This window comes from Corvus hawaiiensis, chromosome 6 (assembly GCF_020740725.1).
Source record: "Corvus hawaiiensis isolate bCorHaw1 chromosome 6, bCorHaw1.pri.cur, whole genome shotgun sequence".
Classification (NCBI taxonomy): domain Eukaryota; kingdom Metazoa; phylum Chordata; class Aves; order Passeriformes; family Corvidae; genus Corvus; species Corvus hawaiiensis.
Genome location: NC_063218.1, coordinates 25,567,933 through 25,595,594, shown reverse-complemented (window position 1 = coordinate 25,595,594; position 27,662 = coordinate 25,567,933). Strand labels below are relative to the sequence as shown.

General features: G+C 38.2%; 1 long non-coding RNA gene across 1 annotated transcript; it reads left to right on the top strand.

The window, feature by feature from the left end:
* Positions 1-245: 245 nt before the first annotated feature.
* LOC125327751 lies at positions 246-27,662 on the top strand. The gene is made up of 5 exons (XR_007204355.1): positions 246-401; positions 481-596; positions 768-833; positions 20,697-20,808; positions 23,846-27,662. It is a non-coding gene; the product is annotated as an uncharacterized LOC125327751 (long non-coding RNA).

Sequence of the window (27,662 nt, the reverse complement as noted above, 5' to 3'; positions counted from 1 at the left end):
ATGTATCTTACTTTAAAATATTTTGTTGTTAGGTATCTAAACTTTTTCTGAGTATTCAATCTTAAAATGCTTAATAAAATAAGGATTTATGATCAGTGGGAATCACATGAGATATTTTTGTGCCTTTATTAATTCTATATAATCATCTTTACTGCTTGTACATTATGGCTGAGTTCAAGTTACTGGCTATGTGAGCATCTCTGAGTAAAGGTGTTGTATTATTCTGTATTTATAGAAGTGGTACTTTCAGGAAAGGCTTATGAGAGAGACCAGCCTGTCTGGAAGAGGAATGGAGACTTCAGCTTGAAGACAGAGTATAACAGCAAAAGTGACTCACATCCTAGAGACACATGAATCAGCACAAAACAAATTAAACAAAGCAACATTAAACAGCAGCAAAGGTAGTATCCTATATTCCTGCTTCTCATCACATGGGTGTGAAAGAAACCTTGTTTAGCAACTGTTTGTTTGCTTGTTTAGAAATCCTTAAATCATCATAAGAAAATGCCAAACATCCAACAGGGCTGGAAGAGAGAAGGTACAGGGTGACATAAAATGGAGGATGCTGCAAGCAATAATGAAAAGGAGAGATGAAGGTCAGAGAGATAAATGTCTACAGTAATACCAGGGACAGATGCTGTGGGCATGGTAGTACAGAAAGGAAATCTGATATTTTTAAATGAGGGTGGAAACTGATAATTTTAGTGTTTGTGGGTGTTGCTGAGTAGGGGATAAGTGAGAAAACATTCTCTTATTTTGTATTTCAGATACAGATGGTGAAGAAAGGTCCTGTGAACGAGATGCAGTTATTTTTTTATCTCAGCAGTAAGCAGGTGATTCAGCATCAAACGCTTCAAAAAGTGATAAATTCATTTCCAAAACCCAGTAATCATTACTAAAAGCACATCTCCAAAGAACTGAGATACTTTTGACTCAGCTGTGAACACATTCACCATCTGAGTAAGTGTTGCAACGACTGAAGGGGGTAAAGGCCAGGTAAATTTGTTACTATTAATGTACTTCAAAAAAACTGGGAGCATCTTTTCTTCTTCCCCCAAACCTAACCAACCAACACTGCCTTGTCTATTATAAAACTCACCTGGTAACAGCCAGAAACACTCCTCATGTTTATTAGTACAAAATAGCTGAGGTCACAGTTTCCTGCCCTCTCTACCATGTTAGCAAACTAGGCAAGCATATATTGAAAAACATTAAGATGATAACTAGTAATAGTAATTTTAAAAATAAGTTGAATGAAAGAAAAATGGTGTGAGTGTGAAGGATTAACAAATATATGAGAATGGGTTTAGAATATTTTATATGGGAAATGAATAGTAACATACACAAAGCTGTTGAGCTGTTGTATCTGCAAAAAAAGCAGGTAAATTCACAGAAAATTTCTTGATCATTGTAACAGAAAATTGGAGTTTGGACCAAAGTGATTATACATCTGCTTCTGTAGATTTGAAAAAGACTTTTTTAGCCCTAATTTCCCTGAAATAAATTTATTAGGAAAATCTCCAGCTAGGGGAGTGATTATGTATCTCAAATGTATTGTCCACTGTCATCTACAGGTCTATTGCCTGACAGCAAGTCACACTATTTTGGGCAGGAAGTCAAGCAGCTGGCAGGGCTGTGCAGTCTCAGATAGGTATTTGGTGCTCCTGACCATTCTCAGCCTACTGACCCAGGGAAAATGGTGAATAGAACTGCATTTTAAATAGTTCCCAGACACAGATTGCCTACCGTGTTTGTGACTGATTAAATTACAGCATATTACCACTACATCAGCAGTGGAGTCATCCTGAACCTGGCAATATGGGAGACATGAGCTGCAGAACCATTTCATGATGATTTTGTAATGAAATTTGAACATATACACAGTGTATGAGACCATTTTATGGCTGTAGCCCTCCTTCTCTTTCCTGACAGTGAATGCCTACTCACTCCTTGGTCCACCATCTGTGTGTGAGTGTGATGCTGCCTGTCTCCACAGTGCCCATGCTTAGGAGAATGTTGTAGAGTTGCTGTACTCCAGATGGAGAAGCTGCACTGTCCCCAAAACTGATTCATGAGATGAAGGTTAGCAAGGATCTGCTAAAAAAGAAGGCCAGGGGTAAACGATAATGATAGGTGCCTGAAATATGAGAACTGGAGCAAATGGACTGACCATCTCTTAATAAAAATGACATATGATGGGCAGGGTTTGAGCGCATTGGCTGTTCACACAAGGCACCACACAAGGCACTTCAGACTATCCTGAAAGTTGTTAAGAAATTCAGTTGATAGTACAGGTAGCTCATAGTTATTTGTATCATATTCATGTCTCTTTTTCTTAATGCTTTTTTTTATTTTTGCTCAGAAGGGATGTTGTGACACTGGGAACTTCAACATCCAAAATTACCGGGGGTAAATGGTGCTATGGAAACCTGTTTAGTTACAGCTCACTACAAATGGTTAAAAAATGAATCCACTCTTTCGCAAGAAATGTTTTAAAAAGTTGGACTGGCTAGTGCAGAAGAGGTCACAGTGAAGTTGTTATGTAGCCTTCAATTAAAGAGCAAGGCTTTGGATTTTAACAAAGCGAGGGAGTGAACAGTACAGGAGAAACGTTGTCTTAGCTGCTTGCAGTTAGACAGCATGTAGAGGAGGGAGCCAAGAGTAAGATGTGCTAGAAGGGTAGTTGTTGCATTAGGGGAAAACAAAATAATGAAATGGGGCTATAATGGTAACAGGAGCAGTGCTCTCATTTTCTTTATCCAAATGGTGGAAATAGATGAAGAATAAGGTCAGTGTTGAATGTATTGCCTTGAGTGAGAATCTGATGAAAATGAGAAGTCTAATCCCAGGAAGAGGCAGTGTAATTGAAGTACAGATGCTTCTACAGTGTGCAGAATAGTGAATGTCTCAATCCTCCATGATCATACTTCTGATCTTATGTCATGTATATGCATTGGTGAGTGCATGTGTACAAATGTGCATGCACAGTAGGGATGTGCATTGTCATAACTACTTGTTTCCAAGAAAGTATCTCCAAGCAAAGATAATTTTGCACAATAGGAATACCCTATGTTAACAGCAGCCTCTACAGATTTAAGAGAACCAACAGGTTCTGCCTGCACTGCACCCGAGGTGTGGTGATGGTTCCTTGGCAGCAGAGCCCCCCAGTGCCACTGCTTTTTACGCCATCTCCTGCATCTGATCCTGCAATGTTCCGCTCTGAAAGGACGTTCTTTTCTGACACACTTGAGAAATTAGGATTGTACCACTTATTTACTCCTTCTTTCCTACTACTGCATTTTTGCTTTTAGAGTATCTGATTCCTAACTCTTTTTGGTCTCATGTAGTGCTAGTGTATAACTGAGGATGCAGAGCTTCATCATTCCCCTCCACCATATCCAGCAAAACCAGGTCCCAGAGCAAGTGAGCATTTGGAAACCTGAAGAAAACAACCTACTACTTTTCCTACTATACCCCACATTATTTCCACTGGCCTGCCAAAAATCCTGAAACCAAACCAAACCACAAAACCGAACAAACCGACCAACCAAAAACCACCAAAACCCACCCAAATAAAAGAAATAGGGCCATAATCCTATCTGACATAGACTGGCTAATTCTATTGCCTTAAATGTATTTTAAAGTATTTGATGATCTTGTGCTAGGACTCCTAGTCTGAGCATGTAAGGACACCTGCCTTATTTTGACAAAACTTCACTGTTCTCGGTGGGTTTTGCACTGGTGGTAACTAAAAATCTGCCTGTTGTTAGCAACTGATATGAAGAAGCTCAATATTTGCTCTGATATTTGAGTATCTTAGTTTTACAACCACCAACCAAGCTATCTCCTTTGTTCTGTCAATGTCACAGTGTTACAGTGGATATTTTGATTACATTATGTCATTTATCTACACAGAACAAAAGAGTGCAGGGAACTTACAGAACATGTGTCCTGATGTTAGCTAGACTTGTTGCTGCTCTAAATGGTTTGGCTATATGTCCATGTGCAAGATGGGCTTTGACAGCACTTATTTATTTATGTGTTATTTTTCATCATGAAGCAGCAATATATTCAGAAATGACAACATATGATCTACCTTTATAAATAAAAGGGTGAAAACAGTATCCCTGTATGACTAGAGAAACAAATGGAGCTACCCAGAGCTCTCTGCTCTTCCCATTGTCATTGGCAGGAACTGGTGGTGTTCTGGATATTTGTTCTTAACCACAAAATCACAAGGAGTCTTGTCATGTAATTATACTGAATGAGGACATACAGCAAAATTCAATAAAGAATAGTCATCTTAATTTTTTTTCTAGTTTCAACTAATTCCTGTGAAAAAATAGGTACTTAAATAACATAGGCTGTAAAAGCAGCAGCAACCAGTCATAGTGCATGTGTATAGAAACCATCTAATATAAATTAGTGCCTTTTAAAAATCATGGCAAACTCTGTTTTCTGTAATTATAACAAACCCTAGAGTTTTACCCATGTAATAGTAATTTTTAGTGTCTTCACCATTATTTTCCTTTTTATTTATTTAACTGCAACTAACTTGAGCAGACAATGTTAAGTGGGGAAACAGATGTAGTTAAATAGCCTGTAATTATGCCTTTAGTCATCTCTTACCATCACAAGGCTCCTCCTGCTACTATGACCAGAAAAAGTGACCTAACTGATTTCACCAGCAGCCTTGCCAGTGTCTGATGCAGAATAGATGGCCTTATTAAGCAATCAGAAAAAAAATAAATAAAAATCAACCATTATAGTGGAATAGTAATCAGCAGTGTTTATACTAGTCCCACAATGCACAATCAGAACCATGAATTCTGCTAATTGGGTACCTTTTGCATCCAGAGGTGCCTGCAATAGGAAACAAAAGGGACTTGAAAATTAGTGTTTGTAGCAATTAGTTTCTGTCTAAAGGCTTAGCCCAGTTCATGGAAGTCATGATTCAAACAGAGATTATTATAGTAACTATGGTATTTAAATGTCCTCTGTCATTATTTAGCATCAAATTTAGCATTGCAAGACTAATTCGGATTTACTCTTTAAAATATGTTTGTAGGGAATTTTTAAAGTCCCCAACTGCAAACCATTTATTTTATGCTTTATTATCTTGTTAACTTTTCAAGATTAAGAGTCCATTTCAGATTCACTGTAGAGCTGATTAAATGTGTTTGATATTGAATAGATGAGATTTACAAATTAGATATTGAAGAATGTTGGACTACTATTTTTCACAGAATGATCTATGCTTTATAGCATATTGAGGAATTTTAAACTTCATAGAAATGTAAGGACTGGAAGTTTATTATTTATAAACACAGCTACAAATTCACACCAGGGAGTAGTGGTATACAAATGCTTAAGAAGAGAAAATTAGGTATGCAATTTTTTGAGTAAATTATTAGTGCATTTTCAGATGGACTTCACTGAAAGCTCAGTGGATTATATTAAGTTGGTTTTACCTTTTGCCCTTTTCTTTCCTTTGAATCTTTAGCATTTCTGATGTAATAATCTGATAGACCTCTGTTCTTCAGTCCTTACCATTATAGACTCCCTGCTGTAGGTGCTTGAAGGACAAATTACCAGTAGTACAATTCGAGTAACCTCTTCACCATTGTATCAAAGAATCAGCTGCATGTCCTTGCTTTGCTAAAGGTGTCCATATGGTTACAGCAGGACTGTGACAATAGCATACAAAAATGCCTAGAATTCAGGAAAAGAAACCTCAGGAAGATACATGAAAAGAGAGGCAAAACATCTTTAAGTCAACCCTCAGTCTAAGCTCTGCTCTTTAAAGGTTACACTGAATAACGGAAATATATCATCTGCAATTTATTAATAAGTTGTCACCCTCATTAGTTAACTACTGTTTAATCAGTATGTGATTAACTGTGTGACCTTAAAAAGATTGTTATTAATACAAAACATTGCATTATGAAACCATTAAGTTATAGGAAAATATTGGTACTTTGAAGACAATCAGAATGATAAGTGTGATAGTTTTTAGAAATACTATACCAACATTTCCTCTGACTGATTGCATTACATATTGATAGCAAGTATCAGTATGTAGTGCAATCAGTCAGTGGAAAATGAGTGAAATGTGAACTAATGAGAGTTAATTGTCTCATATAATAGCAAGGACACAGAATTCTATCAATTAAATTAGTCTGAGTTGAAACAACTATCAGTGTAATAATGTTGATAATATCAACCAAATTAGATGTAATGAAATAAATGGTATGCTAAAGATCAAGGATACCCATTGGCTTCAACCCCCACCTCCTGCTAACTAGGGAGAGAGCCTCATGACTTTGGGCTCAGTTTGCTTCAAGTTCTGCCTAATGCACAGCCTGAAACACGTGGTTCTGTACTCAGGGCACTGGTATTGGGGGCTTTGTTTTAATTATCAAAATTTGCATCTGGCAAAGGGGGTAGCCCTCTGGGAGGTGGAGGCAGTGAACAAATAGTAGTGATAAGCCATTAAAGACTATTGCTAACTTTGGCACAGCTGTTGGTTAGAGCAGATGTGGTGGGTGAGACGTGCTGGCTTGAGCACTCCAGGTGTTGAGCCTTTTGTTTTATCCTTTGGAAACTACTACAACTGAACATCTGTATTGTGTAATCAGTAACAATGTCATAGTGCCCAACACTGCTTTCTCTCTCCTTGCTTAGTCCTGTTCCTTCCACTCGCTCTGAGGCAAGGCTTCCAAATGTGTTCCAAAGTTGTTTGCAAACAACTAAATGACATGGGGACTGAATGATGAGGGTTAGGTTTTCAGAGAGATGCTGAGAATACAGTAGCTCCCATTGAGGCTGAGGGAAACACTGGGATCATCAGTCCTTCAGCCCTGGTATTTAGGAGTTCAACTGGAACTAGAGCCTAACATCACCCACTTCTGAGCTTCCAGCCTCTGAAATTTCTGCTTTGCTCTGTATCGCTGTTTCACCTCCTCACACTCAGTCTTTGTGATTCTGTGATCTAATTCTCGGGACCAAGAGAAACCCATTAAAAGACAAGTAAATCCACCAGTCAATCCTGTAACAGGACTTGGGATTATTAACAATATGAATTCTCAAAATTAGTAGAGAACTTTGATCTGGGTTCATGCAGTAAGGCAGAAAGGCATTTAGTTGATTATAATGGTTCTGATAAACTGATCGCTGACAATCCCTCCTCAGTTAACACCCTAGAAGCATAATCTGATAAAATAAAAAAACCCAACCAGGGCCAGAAATTGAATGTTAAACAGACAGTGACTTTTATAAGTTTAAAAAGTGAAAGAACTTGATGTCCAGACTGAGTGTGAGCATTGTGAAAGATTCAAAGGTGAAAACTTTGTGATACAGTGAAATGTTGTCTGTAATGCCCACTTTCTGCTCTAAGGCCTTTGGGCCGTGCTATCATGCAGTGTTTGAGCTGGTGAGACATGGTAAAATAAGCTCACACAAAGAGAGCAGATAAAAGACTCGAACCATAGAAGGAAGTGAGCAGATAAACTCTAAGGCTGGCAAAACAGGAGAGACCAAATGTGTGCAACTTCAGAAGCAAAGAGAGGAAATAATGTTAAAAAGGTCTGTGTGGCCTGACTTACCACAGGTAATAGTTAGCCCTTATGCAGTGTTCACTTTGCCAACCTGTAGAGCTACTCACAGTCTAAGACAAAAGAAACACAGAAAAAAGTCAGGGCCGCACAGCTCATAGGTACTACCAAGGTGCTACTACTACTTGTGATATGTGCTTATCTGAAACTGCAGCTCAGGAAAGCATTATAGAGGGAGAATGCCCCAGCCAAACTGCAAAATTTGGCTGATGGCTTTCATGCTGATCTTGTGAAAATCTGTGACTGTGTATGAATGTTTGAATTGGCCATTTGTGACTGGATGAAGGGAATTTTTTTTATCCATGACAACGAATTTGATGTGAGAATGTTATAGCTGAGCCATCTTACTGATATCCCTTTCAAGAAAAATTCATCTCCTTGTGATTATACAATCACAGGAAGCAAATGCTGGGAATATCACCATGCTACAGAAAGCTTCTGTCAGAGGAGGGGAAGGCACCTAAATCATACACAGTGCTGAAACCACATCACTGAAAAAACATAATCACCCACTAACTACATATTTTATTTATTGTTTACAAGGCGCTTGACACCTCTTATCTCAAAAGTTTAGGGGGATGCTGGCAGATTCAACAGCATGCCACTGAGCTCTCACCACAGGCCTCTATCATCAGTATCCAACCACGGTGTGAAGAACAAATGAGAAGGAATGATTCCATTGGACTGGGCATTAAAAAATGCCATTTCAACAGGAATATGAAGTTTATTTTGAACCTCCTGAGAAAGGATATTTAAAGATGGAAGGACCAGGAGTTTCCAGTGGTGTGGCTGTCTTAACTGATCTGTGATACATTAACAGCATGATCTGTCTGCAGTGACAGATGCAATACAGTTCTGGAAGTGAGACTGGGCAACTAACCAGGGACATGAATGGTCCTAGATATGTTGAAAAAAACAAGAACATACACTGACATAAGACCTAAAGATAAATGGTCTTCAGTAGTAGAAATACAGTCAAAGAAAAAGGGACTCTCAAAAACTAGCTGACAATCTTATTTAAACCTTGTATGAATGGAAAAACATTCAGGAAAGAAATTAGGGCAGCACTAAGGGGGTAATAACATAGGGAAGGCTAGTCAACATGAAGATCAGATAGATGATGGATGGATTGATGAGATCACAAAGATATGAGTCAAACTAGAGAAGCATCTGGAAACTGCTACAACATCATCACAGGTCATGCTTGAATATGCAGATGTATTTCTGAAGTTATAATAATCAGTGAGTGAATAAATTTGTTAGCTAATTCTCATAATACATAAAGATAAATGAAATATTTAAATTGTATCAATAATTAAATTGTAAATTTAAATTGTAAATTTAAATTGCAAATTTAAAATGTATAAGAAAATATTTAAATTGTAGAGTCTTACATGGGATTACCAATGGTTGTTTTTGGTGGACCTTTCAGTTCATTTTTTTCATTCTATTTTCCACTCAGCAAGACTATTATCTTACCTATTTTTGAGTTGCAATTAATTTCATCCCCCTCATCTGTTAATAGACTTTCTTTCATGTGTACTTCCCTAGCCATAAAAGCCTTTTTAATCTTCCCAAGCCTCTTTTTACTTATTCTGGATTTGATGGTAATGCTACACTATGTCCTTGATAATTAGTTATGTTGCCCCAGGAGCAGGCCAGGTAATTAAGCAGGGCTTGGAACTCTGGTCTCTCTCTGTGCTCTGCTCCTGAAAAGAGGGCTGGACTGTGGCTGTGTGCCCCCAGTCTAACCAGTAATTTTGTCTGACAAACCAGAGGGAAAAGCATTTGGCAGATACAGTGACTGATTTCCCTGCTGATTTGCATGCAGGTGATGGGTCCTGCTCTCCATGCCAAATTTTTTGCTGCACAGGAGAGCAACATGCAGCAGGTAATGAATTACTTTGCTGTTTCTGTGAGCCTCACATTCAACGTTTTTAGTGTTCTTAGTCTTGAGCTAAACGAGGAAGTCTCAATGCTGTGGTGGCCAGCAGGCACATAGGTACTGTCAAAATGTTGTGGTCAGGCAACCTGGGCAGGGAAACAGCATCAGGTCCTGGTGCATCATCAGTGCAGTAGCATCCTTCTATTTTTTGTCTATGTGTTCTGGTTTGGCCAAATTTAGAAATATATATCCTCTGAGAGAAGGTACAACCACCCCTCCCCCCACCAGGTTCGGGAAAAAAAATAGATTTTCCTCGAAGGAAAGTGAAGAAGATAAAACTATTTATTTAACAAACACACGGGAAAGGAAAATAATGTTAAATGTTAAATCTTTCGCTGTAGAGGAAAAACCTGGGAAAGTGTTTGAGTCCTCCCTTTGGTCTCCTCGGAGCTGGGGCTTGGCCCAGGGCCAGGCCCTCTGTGCCCGGTGGAAAGTCCTCCCGATGTGCTCTGATGTTACAGCAATCAAGCAGTCCAGTAGAAAAGGGAGAAAATCCGAAATTCCAGAGAAGGAAAAGTTCAACTCTCAGCCTCTCTCTGGAGAACAAGAAACTGGAAAAAACTGGCCAAAAGCTGACTGGAAAAGCTGCAAGCCGGGTGCTTCCTCGCTCCCCTGCCCCAGCTGGAAAAAAAAACCTGCTATCTTTATGTGACCTTGAACAAGTTGCAAACTGCTTTGAGAAAGTTTTGCTCAGTTTTTTCTTCCCCCTCTCAGGCTCAGTTCAGAGGCATAGAAAGGCCAATAATTAATTTCTGGGCATAGGCAGCGATATGGGATACACATCATAAGGTCACCCCAAGACACTATGTCATGTCAGCTTTCTCTGTGTCTGAATATTTTAGACTGGTTTGCTAAGGAAATGGCCCTTGTAGGATTTTACTTCATCTGTACACATCTCTCTGCCTACATTTTAGTTATTTCTTTTCTCCCTTTCTCGTCTTCCCTCTCCTCTATAATTTTTCAGCCTATTCTCCAAATCCAATCACACAGGAATAGAGAATCCAAAGATGTTTTGAATACAGGTGGTCAGGTAAGGAAAAGAAATCCTGTGAAATCTCCCTTATTTCACATCTCTTTATAATCTCAGATATATCAGCAATACTGCACAAAGCCCATGTTTAGGTTTCTTTTTTTCCACAGGAACGATCTGTGGTTCATACACTAGTTCAAATTTAATAAAACTTTTTCTGAGAGCTGCATTTTCTTCTTAGGTTGTTTTGTTTTTTAAATCAGATACCTTTTTATTTATGTCTTACTATTCTGTTTTCAGATAGCTTCTGACTGCTGTTTCTTTATTTTTCTCTATGAATTAACATGGTTTCTTGTTCTGGGTCATAAAAGTTTGTAACTTGAGAACCTCCTTAATACACGTGTGACCGTATTCGTTATCCAACAGAGGCACGGGAGGTCAGGTTTTCTCCATGATGGCTTTTACAAGCTGGAGAAATAATTAGCCTTCCTTGACCCTGTGTGCTTTGTAGTCAGAGCTGTTCTTCTCTCCAGGTTTGATCAGTGTGTGCCATTCCACATGCTCGGTGGGACAGGAAGATTGCCATATGTGGCCAGCAGTCTGCCCTTGTACAAAATTCAGCCTGTTGCACTGTATTGCCATAAACCCCTGAAGCATTGTCCACTCAACTGGTGAAACTTGCAGGGCAAACCAGTGGGATGAGTTAATCTGTAGAAGGAAAGAGCAGAAACTAGATGGATATTTTCTCCATAGTTAATACTAATCAAAAATGATGGTATGGCAATGTGTCAGGATATTTATCAAAATGTAGGATAAAATTCTAGATAGTCTTTACTTGGCTCTTCCTATGTTTTTGCCTCTATTCTTCTGTCTTGAATACTCTTGTGAAAAAAACAGCGGTTATGACATCTGAACATGATGAATTTAATGACCTAAAAATATGCTATTGTCCACAACTGTAACTGCTTTCAAGTAACCTTCACATTTGGTGGCTGCTATGTTTTATCATGTATGCTGTGGCTCTTTTTTTCCCTCCCTTTGCTTTTGTATTGCTTTAAAAAGACAACAGAACATGCTGTGAGTTAATGTTTCACTTGTAAAAGGTTATGGATTAAGCTCAGCTGGTTTCTCAGGCTGACACAGGGTTCATGATTAGAAGAATGAAAACAAACATGAATTGAAAATGTCACTAACCTTTATTGGGCCCTGAAAATCCCTAAGCCTGCATGACAGGAGGCTTTCCTGTTTTCAACAGGATAAAAAAGATTGAAACAAAACAGCACGGATCTTGGCTATTTACATCTTTTAATGAATGCTCTTCACGTTTAGGTCCCTTTGTCAATCTCCCAGTTTTCAAGGGTTTAGCTGTGAAAAGTGCGGATGGTATCACATACTCTTATAAACCATGGAGTAGACATCTGTCTAGGATGCTTTTCCCTCCAAATTATGCTGAGTGTAAAGGACCACATTTTAAGCTTCATTTGCGACTATGCATGTATTAAGGTATCCAGTCTGAGTGTTCAGCAGCAGAAAAGCTGAATAAAACTGTCTCTACATAATGCAACCAATTTTATTTTAATAAAGTAGATCAGAGAAAAAATTTACAAACTCTAGATGATAGTGTAGTTTGAACTTTCAAACTGTTTATTGAAAAAACCCAACCAGCCTATTCACTTAAAAAATAATCAGTTCTTGCTCTCGTTGCTGTGGTAGAACATGCCCTGTATTAGCAAGGGCAGCAGGAACACAAAGCCAACACAAACTGGCCGGAGTGGAAACCAAAAGTGTCATTGATCTGGGAGCCTTTGTTCTGTCAAGAGCACAGATCCAGGTCGAATATCTTAGATCTACAAACTGAAATGGCATGGTATGACTACCCTTCTTTGGCACTGACTCTTCCATGCATTAGGGAAGAGTCAAGCATCATGTTTGCCCTTATGGACCCAGATATTCCCGGCTTCCTTGTCACCTTACACTGCTCAATTGACTTTTTTCAGTCAAATCACTGAAAATACAGAAGAATTATCAAATGTTTTTTCATTTAAGAAGAAACAAATGTATATGTTTCCCTTCATTTTAATTTTTTCTAGCTGCATGTTTTAGCAACAGCTGTACCATTGCTTCACTGATTTCATAGGTAACCTGAGAAAATACTTTATGGAGGAAGAACACCAGGGGATCCTGCAGCCAAATCTATTTCCTTCTCCTGATCTATAAATGTCTGGTGGATATGGAATTTTTGCCTCACAAAATCACATTTACCTTTTTCACAAAGTGAAGTGAGGCAACATAGACCCATGCTTAGTACATAATTATTTAACATATCCTACTATTTCATGGTGCTACTCTGACCTGTAACTGAGATTTAATGAAGTGCTTTGGCAGAGAATTAATATTAGGGGGAACATAAACCTGCAATTTTTTAGTCTCACTTCATCCAATTATAGTTTGTTCTTACATTACATAATCTATTTTACAGTTTTCAGTGGAGAGGCAAGAGTGAGATCTTACAATATTTAATGATGTCTAAGGTTTTTTATCTCTAGCTATTTTAGCCTTTTGCAAATATTGAGGGAAGTCATATTTGATAAAATTTCCTAAGGATTCTTAATAATTTAGAACCCTAATCCACAGCTTCAAAATCAGCTGAGGCCTCAGTTTCTAAAGGTACGTGGACATGTGAATTCTATTTATTGAAAGTGATAAACCAGATTAACTGAGTTAAAGGCAAATGTAATAAATGGCTCAAAAACTAGAGTTTTGGTTCCTTAAACAGTTGAACTGAGGTTGACCAAGAAGGATTTGCAAGGCAGGATCCAACATCCAAGTGTCTTGCCACACATTGAATACACATTAACAACCCCACATTCTCTAAGTGAAGGGAAAAATTACGGAGCACAGTGAAGAGCTACCCTAATTATCCATGGGAAGAAATACCAAGGAGCATTAGGAACATGACAGTCAAATGAGTATCATGCCTTGCCAGTTACTGAATTGCCTCTGTCCCCTGTCCAAAGTCATCTTGGAGAAGAGGAACACGTGTTTCTGTAACCTTGTAAATCCATAATTATGTGTGAAGGGTGAGGTGAGTCTCTGATGGGCTTCTACAGAACAGGGCAGCTTGATGCAGTTTGATGGCTAAGATGCTCACATGGAAAACAGAAATACAGAAGTCTAAAGGTGACTTGATCCTGATCCCAAGGAAACACTTGTGATATTGCTACTACCACTACTACTACTGACTGGGGTAAGAAGGGTTGGAATGAGGGAATGGCCATGCTTTGTCTGAGATTAGACGTCCTTGGGGTGTATTTGACATGCCAGCTCTTGAAGGGAAGGTAGGTGGTAGAAAACCTTGTCTGGGAATGTCAGTGCCTTTAGATGTGAGATAGACATCAAACTGTGAGTACTTTCTTTGTGTTGAAACTCACTTTCCTAGGAGGTTTCTCTTGTGGAAACTTGCAGAAGTTTTGAGGATTTGAATTTTGTATTTTTGGCTTGGGTTCTTAAAGTTGTATCAAGATCCTGCATACTCCTCTTGAATCTAATTCATGGAGGCAACTTTTTAAAGATACGTAGTGTAAAAGTACATGGAAGCACTTTACTTTTATAAAAAAGGTGCATGGGCAATTCACTTTGTTTTGGTACTATTTGTACAGGACACGTACAGATTTTCAGCATAAATAAGTCTGAATTAGACCCTTGGTCTCTTCAGTACCCTTATCTATCTATTTGCCTTAATATATTTTTAGACACTGAATACATGTGAAATTAGGCATAAAAGCCCAATGGGCCAAAGTTCCAAAGGCACTTATGCATCTTCGTAAATTTTTTTTATGGCATTTTACTGCCGCATCACCTGCCACATGGTAATAGAAATGTGGAAAATAAAAGAGAAAGTGATGATGTTTTCATTTTGTTTTCAGCGATAATAGTTAAAATCACATACTATTTCTCTGGAAAAAAAAAGAACCACACTGAGCAATGTAACACCGTTTAGTTTAATTTGATAAGCTCTTGAGAGCAGTTTCACTTAATACATGGTTCTATATAATGTCTTGGCTTAGTCTCGGCTGTGTGAGGGTGAAGCATGAACTCAGGCATAACTCAGTGACCATTGTTTTCAGTCTAAAAAATACATGGGCACACCTGATTTATAACCAAAGTAAGGAGCTAGTGACACTTGGCATGTGGAAATTACTGTTTAGCTTGGTGCCAGTTTCTGCTAAACTTTACCAACGTACTTTTGTCTTGGTCCGAGCACTTTTGACTGTTCAAGGAGAAAGGTTTCCTTCAGCAGAGAAGTGAGCCAACTGTTTAAAGGGTGTTTTTTTCCCTAATAAAATTTTACAGCACTTTTATGTGAATTTAGTGTTGGTGAAAGGCCCTGCACGACAGCCCAGGGAACAGAGGCCCTAAGTTCGTTCACAGACCATGCGCAGTGCAGACAGGGGTAGTAGCAGCACTCCCGCCCTTCCGTACTCACACGTGTTCTTCACAGCCCAAACATGATTACCTGTGGTGGATAAAAGATTGATGTGGTCTCTGATGCTCTTCTGTCATTTGATTTTCATCTGAGACTGCCACAGGGCTACAGCCAGATTCCAGGTGTGGACAGGTTTTGTGGTGTGGACGCCTGCACATAACCTTCCTCTTCACCAGGTATACAATAACTTCTACCAGGTAGTCTTTTATTTTAAACCAGTTGGATTTGCACCAGTAATCTCCAGTGAGTGAAACATCTTTCTTTTAGTCCAGCTCTTTAGCTCAGATGAAATGTGATGATTAAAACAGTGGAGAAAATGTTCTTACATAATAGAACTAGAATAGAAATGCTTATGTTGGCATCACCAAGAGTAGTTCTAACACGAAGTGTAGGGGTAAATTTGTATTATAATTGGTGTGCACCTCAGAGGCTGCATGCAGTATATTCAAAGGCTGTAACTCCAGACAGCAAAGATGTTAGAGACAAGGAGCCCTGTCAGAATTACTTGGACTGCACATAGGCTGAGGCTTTGCATTTGACATACATACCCTCTTGCATTAGCTGGACAGGCTGTCCCACTGGAGCCCCAGCCGGATCTGAGGAGGTCACATCACCCTTTTCCTCTAAAATGAGAGGAGGTTGGCTGCTGTACATTAAGAAGCCCAATGCTGGGAGTGATGTCAAGGGACAGGGGAAAAAGATATCACCACTATAAGGTGAGGTGGGAGACCAAGCACACTCAACACCGTGGGCTCAGCAGGAAAAGAGGCTCAAGCATTTTTGGGCAGTCTTAGGCAAGAAAACCAGTATGAAGGAGGTTCAGCAAAGACATGGTACCTCTAGGTATAAAAATTAGCACAGCTCTGAGTATCTACATTTTTTTTTACAGATATCTTGAAGGTTTAAGCATTGAAAACTGATGCAAATTATGGCTGAGTTTTGTGGACTGCTTTTAGCAAGAGAAGAAATTGTGACATTTTGACTTTATTTTGTCTTCTTATTGAGAATTTTTGAAGTTACATGAATTATGGTCTGTGAAACAGTCATGGTGAGGTAATTAACATTTTCACTGAGGCTTTAAAATACAGGAGGAACGAAACACTTAGGAATGGAAAATGCACTTCTCTTGGCCTGGCATTGGCATTTACTGGAGCTCAGAGGAATACTTTCTAAGGAAAAACTTAGAAAACTTTTGTTATTTGTGTGAGTAATATAAAGATTACTGGTTCTCTTGAGGACCTGTCCCATTGTGAACTGAGATTATATGCCTCACTTCATATTTTCCTGGTGATTCAACTGTGAGGGACTTGACTCTTCATTACTAATTTTCCTTAAAGAGTCATTTAAAACTATTAAACCTCAATTAATTTGAGTTTGGATTCAGTACAACTGATTATGTTTAGAATTAAATGCAAAAATTCAATGATAAAGAATTTATTTTACAACAGTGTTGTATTTTGTGATGATGCTATTTCAATGTATACACAAAAATATGGCTGAATATTTTCTTATTTTCTTCAGTGCTCTGCTTGGACTTCTGAAAGACCTACTGGAATCTTGTAATATTTTTTATGCTTAGTGTTGCATACATTGAGAATTGGGAGAAGAAGGGTTTGAGAGGAATTGTGTCATTCACCTGTCCACCAAAATCCCACCTATAAAGCATTCTTCCCAGATGGCACTGAAATTTCTGTGTGTTTCCAAGCTCAATTTGTCTTAGACAAGCTTATTTCATTGCATTTCCTGTCATGGCTCCCTCCAAGTGCTTTGCACACAGTACTTACGTATGTTTTCTCATTTAGCAAGTCTTGTTGGCATGTTATTTCAAGTAATTCTGTTCATGATCCACAGCAGGATTATTATAGATTGATGTGTGACGGTGTCTTGGATTCCAGGTGGAACAACGTCATTAGGATATGAACCTGCATACACACACACTGCTGGGAGGATAATTGTATTTGGTTTAACAACACTAATTTATTGAAATAGGCTCATTATCTGGCCCATAATTTGCAACCCGAGTTTAATGTGTCCTTTTCTGTCTCTCCTTTCTCTTCCTCTCCCTTGTACCCTCTTTTTCTCCTTCTCATCCCCTCATCCCTGCTCTCTTTCTGTCTCCCCCTGAACTCATGGGCAAGTAGCAGAAGCCTGAGCTACCATCTTTGCTACAGTTTGAAGGATGAGTACATGCAAATAACACTCCCTTGGATTTGTGTAGCATCACCGGTGACTTTTGAGGCCTCTGTGGCTGGCATGTATTGTCCTTGGGACAGTGTCACTGAGATGATGGAGAACTCTTATAAATGTGGGCCACCTAAAAATAGGGCAGCTACTCAGTAACTAAGCTCTCACCGTGCTTTGCTCCCCATAAGGGATGCTTAGATGTATTGGGGCCAGCAAAAACTCCCTGTGCACTACTTACAACCTCAAAATAGAGCTTATGCTCCATATAAGTGGCTCCAAAGACTTATTCTGGCCCTCTGTGCTGGAAGGACTGTTGTGCAGCATGCGTGCAATGACTGCATCCTGATGAGGAGTGGTGTCATCTGATGCTAAATGACAAGGGAGCAAACCAAACACAGGAAGGTCTTTGCTTGCTGCAACAGCTGCTCCCGCTGCTAATTGATGCTGTGTATCTGTGGCATCATCCCAGTGCTTATTTTAGGCTGTTTCCAGCTGTGAAGGTTTTTGTCTCACAGCTAGTGGTATCTGTGCAGCTGGCAGAGTGAGGTAAAAATAAACACAACTAATTCAGCAAAGCAATGAGAAAAATATACAAAGAAATGTAAAAATAATATAAGTCAAGGTTATTTGGGAGAGACATCTGAGTTTGAGCAGAGAGTGACTGATCAGGCACAGAAAAATGTTGATCACCTGCCTGTGACTATCAAGAGAAGTGGAAGATCTTAATGTGAGTTTAGGACTTACTAAATTTGTTGGGTGATGAAATTTTCCAAAGACCAAGCTCTGATGGCACTATTGACAGTTCCTCTACAATGCCCTACACATATGCTTAAATATTTACTGTGAGGGTGGCATTTTGAAGAATGAGAATATATTTATTAATATATTATTTTCATGAACTCCCTGCCTCTTTCCCGAGTAGCAGTTAAGCAACTACTGCTAATAAGAGCCCTTTTTTGTCCCTCTTTTAGTTTGGATAGTTCCCCTTAAGAAATAAAATTTGTACCATCAAACTTACTCCTCCCCTCTCCCCACCTCTTCATAATACCCAAGTTAAAAGAGCATTCAGGATGGCTGCAAAGACACTATGCAGATATATGAGACCCTAACCACCCGCTTCCCTTATTTGCAAGACAAACCCAACTGGTCTGCAGGTCTTCTCCTGCAGTTTAATATCTCACCTGTTTGAATTCAGCCTGTATATAGGCAATTTTAGAGGAAAAATATCAAAGTGGATTTCCTACTAATTCTTAATAATATTTAGACATTCTGACTATTGTAGGAACCTTGGCATTGGAAAACTGTCATGAAAAGAGAAGACCTGATGCACAAAAAACCTACTCCCTGGGTATTCTGTTTATGTGCTTTTAATTACCTTACCTGCTGGTCAAAACAGCTATAAATACATGTAACCACAATTATTTTAGACCTCATTAAACAGCTGAATGTATGAAGTTCTGGAAATTTGTCTTGAACTTTAGTGACTAGAAACATAAATACTTATACAGTTATTCCAAATATATGTTTCCTGGTTCAAACTTCAGTTAAATCTAGTGAGTTTTCCTCCTTAAAATAGAATTTGATTGATTTCAGTAAGTTTTTCCAGAGATATCTGTATTTTTTGTTCTTGTAGTTGGCTACTGTGTGGAAAATGTAGGTCATATGTTTGTTAATGCCAAAACCACCATATAGTTTCATTAACTTAGGAAATGAATTCTACTTTTCCAGAGGGAAATATATCAACTACTGTTTTGCCTCAGAGTTTTGGATATACCACCACAAGCTGTACCTCAGTTCTGTGGGTGGGAATCTGCAGTGCCAGATTATAGCCTGAAAATGCCAACCTCTGCTTGTTTTAAATATGTAACAAATTTCTTCTTGCCAGAACTTAGGGAACTGGCATTCCCAGGTCAGTCACATTACCTAGAATGCAAATATGTTCTACTTACAGTAGCGAGACATGAACTAACAGAAAGGTAAAATAAACGAACTTTACTTGATTTTATCAAGTTGCTTTACTTGATAACCTTGCTCAGCTATTTTATTTACAATATCATTAAGTGCTTTCTTAATGCATTCTGATCCATTTCATAAGGGGAAACGCTACCTAGAAACACAGAAACAAACATTGCAACAGAAAAGAAGCAAGTTCATAAAATAATATTTAGTTAATCTGCAACGACAGAGAAGTCCCTACTTGATCTCTTTGTTTCAGGATATCCATTTCCTACAGTTTCCAGTAAGTTTGGATCCTACACTGGTGTAGAGATATACTAATATTGTTATATGGCAGTGGAATATGATATGAAGTCATATCTCTTTATAAAAGCTTTAAATCTAAGTAGTTTGTCCAACATCACCACATATAAATAGATGAATTTAATATAAACATTGATAATTGATATGGATTCATACATTGATGGATTTAATTTTAAAAAAAATCTTTCAAAGTAGCTACAATTAATTTGTGTTTAATATTCCACCACAGTGTTCTCTCTGAAATAGAAAGAAATTTGTCACACTTTACTCAAAGGAATACTTTTGTGTTCATATTTAGGACAGCTCAGTTATAGATATGTGAGTAAATAAGTAGAAGTTTTATATCCACTCATCTCATGTTCAAACATCTTCAGTATTGAAAAAAAAAAATCTGTTTTGAGTTTTACAGAAAAGTATATGAGTGAAGCTCATTAAAAATGGATTTACACTCAATAAGTCCTGGTTGGTAATGGGACATTTTCTCTTGGGGAAAGAGTGTGCAGTGGTTAAATTTTCAAAGACATCTACTAAAAACATTTGTTTTCATCGGGATTCATGATTTTGTACAGTGCATTTTTTTGAAATGTGTGCGTTTCAAAAAAACCTAGACAATGTTCAACCTGTGAATGAAGCTTTCCAGGATATGTGTTTGCACAACCAGAGGATAGATGACATCTATCTAGTGCTAGAGGAGGTTTTGTCATTAACTCCTCTGAGACCAGGATTTTATTCAGTGAGTCTGCATTTTGCTTTAGGGTGGGGCGGTAGAGTTGAGAGCTCACATAAGGATGCAGCTCCTGTAAAAGCCACTTTTTGCAGCCTGTGAGAAACACCAGTGCCAGTACAAGCAGAAAAGCATCAAAGTGTAATTTACACAATTCCTTGAACTCTAACACCTCTTCACAGTGTTGTTCCAAATCCTGTATCTGATGAGGCTACATCTCAGCAGCTTATGCCAGATAGCCAAAATCCAAGAGAGATACCCCCAAATTTTGCCCACAAGCCTGTAATTGCTGCAGTGGAATGAGTGCTGCTGAACAAGAGGTCTCCCTATTGCTAAAACACTATCCTTAATACATCCCCTCTCAAATAAAATCACTCAGAATGATTTCCATGGATGTCCTACCTAAAGGGACAGTGACCCAAGGAGAAAAAAGCCTGAGAGGAGAAGAAAAACTTCCTTGGATAAATAAGAATCAATGGCTTAAAAAAATTTTTTTTCTTTTTCTTTTTTCTCAGAGCATCCCATTCCTTTTATCAAGCCACCTAGGTAGATTCTTGAATCCACCTCCTGGAAAGGACGCATAAACCTGCTGCCTGAGCTGTCTTAAGAGCTTGATCAAGCAGTGAGGTAAGTGCCTTTTACTACATGGAAACTACAAGGTCAGAAGGGGAAAAAGTACTGACAAGATGGTGATTATGAGCATTAATCATAATAATATCAAGGTTTTATTTAGCACTTTTCATCAGAAGATTTTAAAGCACTGTAAAAAAGAGATGAGTCTCATTATCTCCATATTTTAGATCTAAAATGTGACCTCCAGTATGTTAAGACTTGTTCTCTGAAGGGGTAAAAAAAAGACTTCTAGAATCAACAGTACTTATTCTTTGTTAAATTTCTAACCAACACAGTGAATGCTTTTAAATCTACTATTCTGTGGGTTGTGTAAGGAATTTTAATTGCTTTACTAGTAACTTGATATAGAACTAATGAATAAATATAATTTTTATCAGGATGCTGCCATCAGCTGATAGAACCAGTACACTGACATTTGCAGGACAAATTCAGAAAATTCTGTTAGCATGTTCAGTTCTGTTGCTGGTTACTGCTTCATTTACTGGGGATTGGTAACTGGATATCTGCAATTTGCAATGCACAGTAAAAGGATCAGCTTAAATCACCTCCATAAAGGGTTTAAGCCAATCCTTTTCCTTTGCCTTTGCATAAACCTTTCAGAATATCCTAGCTAAGATCTTGCACACTAACTAGCAACCGGGAGGTGCTTTTTTTCTATTAAAAGAAGCTGATGCTACCAGAAACAAATAACTGTGCCCTGAATGCCCCACAATGGAGTTATGCTGTAAAACCAGGAATATTACTGTAAGCTATTACTGAAGGGCAAATTTTTACCTTCTGCTGTCAGGAAAATATTTATGTTTTATTGTGTTAGAAGATAGACCTTGACACCTATCAGAAGAATTTTATCCTAGGAGAAAAGACTTATGGCTGCAGACCTGCAGAGAACAAAACTCAGTGTTCGCCTCTCCGCAATGCCTCTGGTGTAGGGAAGCATAAGAATTTGCTTGGGGTTTTGTTTCTGCCTGGGGCCAAGGCTGATCTGTGCAAGTGAGTCTTAATGAGAAGAGAGATTTTTCAAAGTTGTGAGGAGTTTTAAATATCCAGGAGGAAAGTCAGAAATATAAATAAAAATATAAATTTGTCTGTGTTCAGAAAAAATGGCGTTACTGAGGCAGTATTTGAGAAGGTTTAAAGTCACCCTATAGAAAATGCAGGTTTGAGACCTGAATCTCAGGAAAATTTTGTGAAATTATGTTGCTATTTAGAAGGAGGTCAGTTTGGAACAATATTGTGAACACTGACAGTTACAGCTTCTGCTTCTAGTGTAGGGCTTGACCCGTTTTCGTTTATGCAAATAAGATTTGAGATGTGGAGTACATATGGGAAAAAAAAGCAAAACTGCTACACTTCAGGAGACCATGTGTTTTCCTCCAAAGAGTGAGATCTTTTTGTGTAGGAACTGAAAATATTTTTGTCTTATAGCAAACCATCATGTGTTCTCCTTTTGACTAAAAATAACTAATGCCAGACACAATGTCTCAAGTATGATCTGCTCAGTTTTATTTCTCTTTCATTTGTTTTTTTTTGTTGTTGTTGTTGCTTGCAGTCATGATAAGGAATAAATAAGACTGATCATTTTAAGCTCGCTTAAAGCATCAGATTTTTCAGCTCCATTTGATATAGACCAAATAGATCCTGCACCAGCTGGGCTTAATTCTGTTCATGAACTTTATGTTCCCTGGCTCTGATGAAATTGTTCTTCTAAGAACTTTAGCTCAAAAAGGTCTTATCTATGTGAAAGATCAAAGATACTCAAAACCCCATACCAAACTGCCCCCAAACCTACACCAATATTGGTTCCAATTCCATAAATTTAATGGTTTTAACAAGAAAATACGAGCTAGTATTTCAAATATGTGTCATGCCAAACCAAATCTGAATTTGCTACAGAAACCAATACAAGTTATTTAATATATTGTTTTCCCTGTATTCTTGGTTATATACTGTTTGCCAACAGTCTTCCAAATATATTGATTCATCTAAAGCATTTGCAGAGCATCTGCAATAATTTTTAATCTGCAATTTCTTCAGGCGAGATTTTTTGGTATTACAAGTCTGAAGCATTTTGACAAAATTGACTAGTTACTTATTTGGATTCCTAGACGGATAATTTAAAACAAACCAAGTTTCTCATTAATATACACATTATTTTGTGCATTGTACTGTAGCTATAAATTATAAGGAAATAATTTACAAAAATCTTTGCAAGAACGATAATACTGGATATGCAAAATCAAAGTGAATGTCTTGAAGTTTTTAGAAAGTCCTTCAGGGATGTTTTTTCATATTCTGTCCCTATAATAATACCTATATATAAGATGGGGTTTGCCTTCCATGTGCGATTTAATTTCCAAGTAGAAAGAGTGGGGGGAGAAAAGCATTTACTGAAGTAGCTTTACATTCCTGGAGTAAGTGAACACTAAAATTATTTTTGAAGACTTGGAGGAATAGAACAGTTTATGACTTACTCATATGATATGCTGACTTCTGTCAGCCTTCAGGAGGCAGTGAGTTCAGAAAGTCAGCATTTCCCAGGATTTCTAGGACTGATGCCCAACCAGTTCCTGAGCAGTAGCCCTGGGCCACCTTTCCCCTTGGTTTATGATGTCATATGATATGGAATAACCCTTTGGTCATTTGGGGCCAGCTGTCCTGGTGGTGTCTCCTCTCATTTTTGTGTGACCCCCCAGCCAACAGCCTCGCTGTTGGGGAGGTCTGAGAAGCTGAGAGGTCCTTGACTTAGTGTAAACACCGCTTAGCAACAGCCAAAACAGTGAGTTATCAATATTATTTTCATACTAAATCCAAAAAACCACAGCTCTGTGCTACTAGCTACTAGGAATTAACTCTATCCCATCTAAAACCTGGACAGCAAGGCAAATGGAGCGTTACCATTTTAGTATCTTTTGGTTTGGTTAATAAAATAGGAAGGCCTGCATTATTGAAGAGAACTGGGATGTCATTCAGGTGGGCAAGTCAGAAATTATTTAGCTGCAATCTTTATTTTGAAATTTCTTTTTTGCTTAAGAAACTATGAAAATAAATGCTGAACTACAGATGTGGCAGAAATTTTGGGCTTCAGAGGAAGACTTGAAGAAAATACTGATTTCATTAGGAGCATATCACCCACAGATTTCATGCTGTTATTCTCCAGTGTGAGCCACGGTTCCATATTCCATGGCAGGAAAGTGTCTCTAAGGAGACGTGAATCACAGCCTATTACATCACAATGTGACAAGTGAATGATGTTGGATTTCCTGCTTGAATGCACAACACTAAGTGCAGCTCCCCACTTTAACTGCTGAGGATGGGAACATACCCCCATGGAGGCCTGCACTCCCCTACTGAGCCCATCCTCTTTGAGCACTCCTTGAAGGATGACAAATATGGCATCTCTTCTCATACTACGTGTAGCTCACTCTTTTTACTCTCTTTCGGATAGCAAAATGCCTCTTGAGCCTCCTCTCTGCTATTCCTTCCCTTTTCATGCTTGTCTCTTGGGAAAGCAAGTTCTGAAGACAGATGTTGCTTTCTCCTTTTATTACTATTCCACCTCTTTGCAGAGTCTCACACTACACCACAAGTTACAGCTCATAAGTGGATACATATGAAAATAATATAGCTACATACTCTCCATGCCACTGATTTAAGCATGCCAGTACTGACTTTACCCTCCTTTCATGGGCGCTATCTTACAGTGAAACTTCGAGAATAAACAGCTGTGAATATTTAACAGCCACTTTTCCAAGATCCTGGTCGTTAGGTCAGAATGCCATGGTGTCTTAATTAGTTTGGTGTGCCTCCCCTTTTCTTTTCTGATCTGAATGGCAATTATAGGGTAAGTAACTACTCTGCTTTGTCACCGTTCCAGTACAGCAAATTATGTTCTTGTTATTTGTCACATTGCTAGTTTTTGTGAATGGATAATATTGATTAAAATCTGTTTTGCAAATAAGACACAATTTATGAATGCAATAAGCTTATTCTAGAGGGAGTTTACTTTTTCCTGATCACTAGATAAAATATGTTAAAGGAGATTAGTTCTGCTGTGGTGGAATACTTTGACAAGATGTTGAAATCCCTGCATCCAAGACAGTTCTATTTGTACCAGTGGAATAAAAATTAACATGTGCTCAGTGTACTAGGTCTTGAGGCCAGGACATTCACCTTCTAGACTCATTTTCTGTTTGCTAAACCCATTTAATTACAGATTTAAAATGCTGAAGAAATGTGCAGTACATGTGCATCTTAGGTAACTCTGGGAAAAAATAGTTTACCATTTTCAAGTCTGAAAATGAAAGTAGGGCTCTTTCAGACCAGCAGATTTGGAAATCTTCCACACATTCCCACAGAAATCCTTCCTGGACCCGGTCAAGACTAGACATATTTAACTTGGTGATAACAGGCTGAAGATGTTAAGGGAAGTTATTGAAGCAACTGTAACTAATGCCACAACAGGTTGTAAACAGAAGAGAAAAAAATTAAAATTATTAGTACATGTGTTGGAATTTCTGTTTAAAAGCATCTTTTAAATGACTGAAATAGCTAGATAAAATTTGGAAAAGAAAACTCCATGAGAAACTCAGTCTGAGTCCCTGCAGCATCCAAAATGGTTTTTCTACTACTTCTCACTTTATTTGCCAAATAAGCAAATCAACAATGAGGGCTATACTTTCTTCCGAAAGTGTTTTGGAAAATTCCTTTCTAAGAAAAAATTTAGGAGAAATAAGTATGTTTCTTGAAAATGTACTGGTGTACAAGAAAGATTTTTTGGGTTTTTTCATTCCTGTTCTTTCTAGGGTTCCCCATCCATCTTAGCAGGCAGCAGACCAGGAAAATAACTGATTGCTTTTGTACTTTTGGGAAAATCAGGTAGATTGCTTTTCGGTGTGCTGAAGAAATGCAATGCAAGATTTCACACCACTAAAACTCCTTCTGAGAGTCAATCCATTTCTTGAGACTGTGCCTGAATACCCCAATTAATTCACTCCAGTTGATATTACTAACATCTTGCCTTTCTACATCTTCTCTCCAATTGTAATCAGCTGCTTCGTAATAATTTGTTTCAAAGTGAAATAGATGTAACTTTTTTCTTTATTACCATTTATTTATTTATTTGTCACTGTGTCCTGCCATTCCAAATACCAGCAAAAAGCATGGCAGGGCCACAGAGGTATTTTGGTGGTTCTTCAAAAGAGGAAAGATGATGGTAGGCATTGGAAAATATTTTATTATAAGCCTTACTGAAAACATTTGCAAACTAAACCAAATAACGGAAGCCTACTTTATTGCACAACTGACCATATGAAAATAAAATGTGAATAAAATTGTTTTGAAAACTCCAGTTTACAGAAGCAAGTTTAGTGTAGTATGGAAATTGTCAAGGAAAAATTGTACAGGGTTTATCCATACTCCAACTGCACCGAGAAACACTGTGTGGTGAAAGGGTTAAACCAGACCAGGCAGCCCTACCACAACAGGGATATTTTATCATATAACAACCAAAGCATTACCCTGCTGTATTTAAAGGGTTTATATGCTGGATTAAGACATCCCATCATCTTTGGTTCCATGGAAGAATGGAACAGAACCTGAAATAGAAAGCAGTCTTATATGTGGGGGACTTGACAAGTTTTTCTGTGTTATTCAGTCAATTTTTGCTGTCATTCTCCAGCATAGCACTTGAATCCATTCAACCTCTAATAGCATGAGAGACTCTTTATTCACTGAGGAGATGTTGATTAATCAAATTATGCAAGGAGTTGTCTGAATTTTCTTCTTAGAATTCAAATACTCCAATGCAATTATTCCGTGAAAAATTTACGCACTTTCACTGGCACTGATCACTGGTGTGGCTGATGTGCTCTGATAAAGTCCAGTGTTTCTAAGAATATACTTGGGTCTAAAGTAATAGCTTTTCTAATGATCAATAGGGATCTGAAATCTCATAGTCCTAATATCAAGATTTTTTTGAGGATTGACCTGAAATAAGCTATAATCATGTTAACTCTTCTAGCATTTTTGATGTCTTACATTGTGTTGCAGTTTGCACTCCAAAGTGCCAAGCCGGCCAGGAACATGGGAGTTAAGCTAACCAAAGTGGTGCTAACTCTGACTAGAGCCTGGCAGACCTGGAGAGATACAGTGAGGATCAGCTGACTGACGAGTCACCTAAAGGAGGTGCTGGGGGTCTGGCCATGCTAAAAGGTGCAAGCACCTCCTACACTCCCATCTGCCTGCACTGAGATGACTGGGATACCTGAAGGTCTCTCAATTAGCACTGGTCTCCTACACTTAGGGAACTGTCTGGTGCCCTTAGTGTTCAGCATTATTCATGATCAGACCCTTGAATGTGTGTATACGCTTAAAGGAGCAGCAGAAAATGGCTAAAATATTAATTAGATAACAGTTCTGCTTTAGTTAATCCGAGAAAATGAGTGGAAAGCAAAAATATAGGAGGTGGAGTACATACAGTGCTTACTCTATATGCTGCTTTGTTTTTAAAAGAGAGAAACCAAGTTCTTAGAGGTTCCCATTTTTCTGTTCTTATGAATGATGATGCCATTCTGGAGTTTTTCAGTGAGAGAGAGAGGAATGTCTTTGAAGTGTTTTTGCTAGGGTCCAGTCCCAGTGCAAATACAACATAAAGATGTTGAATAATATTTCAGTGCTCTATGTTTTATGGAGAATTTTGTTTTTCTTTCATTTGTGAGGTTTCTTACGTTCATCTGTTTAATGCAACTTCAATAACTGAACCTCTTTCTCTTTTTAATCTCCACAGTGTGAGAAGAGAATACCCTGCAGGTATTCTGTTGAATTTATGAGATTATTAAACAATTTGTGAG